This window comes from Chrysochloris asiatica, unplaced genomic scaffold, assembly GCF_000296735.1.
Source record: "Chrysochloris asiatica unplaced genomic scaffold, ChrAsi1.0 scaffold00010, whole genome shotgun sequence".
NCBI lineage: Eukaryota > Metazoa > Chordata > Mammalia > Afrosoricida > Chrysochloridae > Chrysochloris > Chrysochloris asiatica.
The window spans coordinates 5,613,333-5,619,332 of record NW_006408528.1 but is presented as its reverse complement, the minus strand read 5'-3'; positions in this window follow the sequence as shown (position 1 = coordinate 5,619,332).

The following is a 6,000-nucleotide window of genomic DNA, read 5'->3' as shown; positions in this document are numbered from 1 at the left end:
ATAGAACAAATAACTGGTGAGGCTAGAGACAAAGATCTATTATTTTGACTGTTTTGCTAATTATGTCTATTCATACAAAAATATCTAAACTAATAAGGAAGATATTTAGAAATGTAATATAATAGACCAGTAGTGAGGAGTCCTGGTGTGGTTGTGTAGGATAAACCCTCGACTCTAATAGAAAAATTGGCGGTTCAAACCCATCAGTCACTCCTTAGAAACACTATAAAGGTTTGCTATGAGTCAGAAAAATGGATGACACTTAACAACAAACCAAAAGGGAGCTTTCATCCTAAATCCATAGGCTATTTTTTAGATTAAAAAAAAAAAAGGCTTAATTTAGTTTGATTTCTCAAACAAACAAACAAACGACATATTCTCTGGGATATTTATGGAGGGCAGTACAATCAGAATTCTGAAACACTTAGCACTGATGAAGCAGTAGTTGCTAGATAATTAGATGATTGAAAAGAATTACTGTGAACATGACATGTCTATACTGATCTGGGGAGTCCTGGTGTGGTGCCATAGAATAAGCACATTCAGTTTTAGCTGCAAGGTTCTGCAGTTCAAACTCACCAGCTGCTCTTCGGAAACCCTATACATAGTCACTATGAGTTGGAACCAACTCGATCTTCTCCTTGAGGGTCTTTCTCTTTTTCACTGGTCAGCTACTTTACTGATCATAATGTCTTTCTCCAGGGACAGGTCCCTCTGATGACATGTACAAAATACATGAAATGAAGCTCCAACATCCTCTCTTCTAAAGAATATTCTGGCTATACTTCCAAGACATATTTGTTTGTGTTTCTGGCAATTCACAGTATATTTAATATTCTTGGCCAGCACCGTATCTCAAAGGCATCAATTCTTTGATCTTCGTTATTCATTATTTAGCTTTCACATGCTTATAAAGTAAATGAAAATACCTTGACTAATGCTAGGTGTACCTTTGTCCTCAAAGTTACATCTTTGTTATTTATTTCTTTAAAGAGGTCTTTTGCAGCAGATTTGTATGCCTCGTGCAATATATCATTTGATTTCTTGGATACCGCTTCCATATGTGTTGATTGTAGATACAAGCAAAATGAAATCCTTGACAACTTCAATCTTTTCTCTGTTTATCATGATGATGTTTAATGGTCTAGTTGTGAGGATTTTAATTTCTTTACACTGAGCTATAATCCAAATTGAAGTCTATAATCTGATCCTCATCATTAAATCCTTTTCACTGACAGCCCATAAAATTTAGTAAACTCTTCGTTGTTGTTGTTGTTGTTGTTGTTAGGTGTCATCGAGTCAGTACCGACCCATAGAGACCTTATGCACAGCAGAAGGAAACACTGCCTGATCCTGGGTCAACCTCACTATTGCTGCCACGCTTGAGTCCATCGATGTTGCCACTTGGCCAATCCGTCTCATTGGGGGTCTTCCTCTTTTCCTGTGACCCTCCACCTTACCAAACATGATATCCTTCTCCAGTGACTGGTCCCTCCTGACAATGTGTCCAAAGTATGAGAGACGAAGTTTGGCCATCATTGCCTCTAAGGAGCACTCTGGCTGCACTTCTTCCAAGATGGATCTATTGGTTCTTTTGGCAGCCCATGCACTTTCAATATTCTCCTCCAACACCATAACTCAAAGGCGTCAATACTTCTGTGGTCTTCCTTATTCACTCTCCAGCTTTCGCATGCATATGAGGTTATTAAAAATACCATGGCTTGGGTCAGGCACACCTTAGTCCTCAAGCTGACCTCTTTGCTCTTCAACGCTTTAAAAAGGTCTTGTGCAGCAGATTTGCTTAATGCAATACGTCATTTGATCTCTTGACTGCTGCTTACGTGAGTGTTGATAGTTGATCCAAGAAGAATGAAGTCCTTGACAACTTCAATCTTTTCTCCATTAACAAGAATGTTGTTTATTGGTCCAGTGGTGAGGATTTTTGTTTTCTTTACATTGAGATGAAATTAATTTGTACCTAATATGTTGTTGTTAGGCATCATTAAATCAGTTCCAACCCATAGCGACCCTATGCACAACAGAATGAAACACCACCCAGTCCTGTGCCATCCTCAAAATCATTGCTTTGCTTGAGCCCATTGCTGCTGCCACTGTGTCAATACATCTCGTTGGAGGTCTTCCTCTTTTTCACTTACCCTCTACTTTACCAACCATTGTGTCTTTCTCCAGAGACTTGTTCCTTATGATAATATGTTGAAAATATGAGAAATGAAGTTTTGCCAATCTGGCTTCTAAGGAGCACTCTACCTGTACTTCTTCCAACACACGTTTGTTTGTTTTACTGGTAATCCAGGGTCCTTTTAATGTTATTCTCCAACTCTACTGCTCAAATGTATCAATTCTTCTGCAGTCTTCCTAATTCATTGTCCAACTCTTACATACATATGAGGCTATTGGAAATACCATGGCTTGAGTCTGGTACACCTTAGTCCTCAATCAGTATAACATTGAGATTGTTGCTAAAATATTTCATATATGGAACTATACTATTCTTTCTGGCCTATAATAAAATGCAACTTTTATAGACACTGGTGGAAATAAAGAAGTTCTTTGTGCTATATAGGCTTAAAAGTAGTTGGCAACTAATTGAAAGTCTGGCATATTGAGTCCATCCTGATGTGTTTTATTTATTATTAATATTTTCTTTAAGTTTTTATTGTAGATTGAATGAAAGTTTACAGGGCAGATCATCAGTTTTAGATTCAACAAATCATACATTGTCTCATCACAATGATTACAATCCCCTCCATGTACCCTCAGTTAACAGTGTTTCTCTCTATTCATTTTAGCTCTTTAAAAAAAAACAAAACACTCAGGCATATATAATAATTTACATCACCAAAGGGCACCTTCTGCATGTCTGCCTCCTGGGCCCCTATCTCGTAGTCCCTCTCTTCCCATGAATCTAGAGTCTTCAGCCACTTCCCCTCTCCATGTCCCCATCCCTGCCTCCATCTCTCATGTCACTGCCTTTCTGGATAACATCCTGCATTCCACTTTGTGCTCTTCTCCCTTGATGGTCCTAAGTCCTTTGTTTCTGGACTGCAAGATTAACTGCTCCCCCATTTTTGTTACAAACCTTCTACCTTTACAGTTGTGACAGTCTCAATTAGTCATGATAACAGTTACTCACTAGTGAATCTTAAGAATCTTATCCCCATCTCTTTTAACCAGACCCATCTAGACAAGATGAAAACTATTCAGTGGGTTCAGTGGGGACTCTTTCTTCCCTCACACACTATTAAACTAAACTCCTCTTGAAACCTTGTAAGCCAGTCACTTTGTGACTTCATCACCCACTCATTTTAGGTAGCCAGTATCAAAGTTGCCCATCCCTATCCACCCTGTGTACAGATAGGATAGCACTGATACTTGATGTGGAGACTCCTTCCCTCTCTGTTGGTATTTAGAGTTACTGCCTCCGTGAGTATAGGGCAGGTTTAGCATTGGCCTAAGTGTAGTTGCAAAGATGGCAAAATAGAAAGCCAGAGCAGTGGGCTACCTGGCCCATGGAATGAATAAAACTGAGTGCTTCCTGAATAAAGGCAGGAGGCTGGTTTGCAGAATGAGGTGTCCATTATGTATTTATCAGCAGAGCTAAAGAAACTTGTAATACTCTCAGGAGCAGAGCAGAGGCCTAGGGTTCATGTGGCTGAGAGTGTCTACGAGGCAGAGGACCAGAGAGAGGCAGGCATGCCTGTTGCATTATGTATAATTCTTAATTGTACCTTGTTAACTTCCCTAATAAGACCCATACTTGGGAGTATAGTCTGTGAGGTCTCTTCAGCCATTGAAATGGATTATCAAACCCAGCAGAAAAGCCGATTGCCATGGGAGGGCTAGTTGGTGTTAGAATAGGATAAAGAAATCTTGAGGGTGGAGACATGTCTGACTTCAGCCTCATAGGAATCAGCTTTGGTCTAATGTGGAGTTTGAATCTCCTTTTTCCTCTTTTCAGAGGAAGTCAGAAATGGCCCTCATGCCATTTTTACAATGACCTAAAAGCAAACAAACAAAAACACCAATGCTGAGTCCATTCCAAGTCTTAACTGCCTTATAGAACAAAATAGAATTGTTTCATAGGGTCTCCAAGGTTGTAAATATTCACAGAAGAAGACTGCCTGCTATTGCTCCCACAGAGAGGCTAGCGGGGTTGAACTGCCAAGTTGTCACTTAGCAACCCAGTGTTTAACACACTGTGAAATCAGAGCTCCTTTAAGAACATGACAGTGACGCCTGAATGCCATATCCAGTAAGCCAGAACAACCATAAGCGTTCCTGGAGAATATAGGTCTTACAGTCCTATGGATCATTTACATCAGGCAGCAAACTGAAAATGTGCCTGGGATACTGGAGTGAGAAGTGGGAGGGGTATCTCACAATCATGAACACTGCATCTCATAAGCTAGTGACATTGCAAAACCATTTAGGGAACCAATACACAGTACACAGTTTTATTTTGCTACATAAAGGCATTAAAAAAAGAAAAGGAAATTTTAGGATCAGTTCATGAAAGATTTCATTATAAAGATAGAGTAAGGACTGTTGCCGGTATTGGCTTTTTTTTTTTTTTTTTCTTCTTCTTCTCCTTCTCCTTCTTCCTTTTTTCTGTCAGTCTTGCTCACTTTTCCATCCCTCTTTTTTCTAGTATCACCAAAATCTTTCCCTTGGTAACGCCTTTCAAACACAGACTAATGCTTATGTGCTATCACTTACAAAGCAGCTCATACAGTGCAATGTAGGCAAACTAGACTTTTCCCCAATATTATAGATAGAAAATAGGAAAAATTTCTATATCATATGCTACAAATTAAAATTATATTGATCTAAGTTTGTCAATGCCTCGGTTTCTGCTCCATGGAGAGCACTGATAAGTATAAGAAAACTGAGATTAGGAAAAATTAGAAATAGGCTACTGGTGCCAATACAATATTTATTATTTCAGGCCCTAATGTCCTATTTATTTATTTAATTATGTGAGTATATGTTGCAATTAAATATATGAATAAATATTTTTTTAGATTGAATTATGTGCTCCAAAATAATATGTTGAAGTACTAAATGCTATGTCTATGAATGTGTCTCTGTTTGATGAAGTAGAGTTTTTCTTTGTTATCAATTAACTCAAACAAATTCATATGGGAATAAGATGGATTGTAGTCCTATTTCTTTCTTAAGAAATGTGTAATGATGCACAGTAATCAATAAGAAAAAAATACCAGAACTAAAACTCAACGTCAAATTTTGTAGTAGTATATTGAAATGGAGTCCTCAAAAAATTCTTATGATTTATTATATTTATTTCACAAATAAATTATATTACTTAGTAATATTATTAATATTTCTAAAATCTTTTTTAGTACATTGTTTTAAAAATAAGAACTCACAGAACAATCATACTAACAGAAGGAAGAGTTTACATTTTATAATCAACTGTCAATCAAAATGAAGCAAGGAAAATAATGTAACAATATTTTATAAAAAAAAATAAGACATCCCCTAATGAGGGAAAATTCCAATTATCAATATATTTAAGAGCTGAAATATTCCAGAAAGACTTTAATACTTGGAACCCATTTTGAAATTACTAGATATTCATCTGCTAACAGTTAACGCATCTATTTCCTTGTCAATTTGTAAAGAGTCCCTCATGATCACAATGAAGAGCTAAAGACAAGACCTCCAGAAATGATTTAGCTGTTCCTGTTATTAACAAAACCTGGAACACTTTGATTTAGAAGTCTAGAGGCTAGCTAGGATAAGAAAACATCCATATACCTAAAAGAAAGACCAGTTAATAGAATTATTATTCAAATTTACACACTAATGATTAAAGCTAGTGATGATGTAATTAAATAATTATACCAACTTCTTCATTCTGAAATTAATCAAACATGTAAACAAGATGTATTAATATTTCTGGCTATTGAAATGCAAAGGTTGGATACAAAGAGTAGGTTCAGTCATTGGAAAATATGG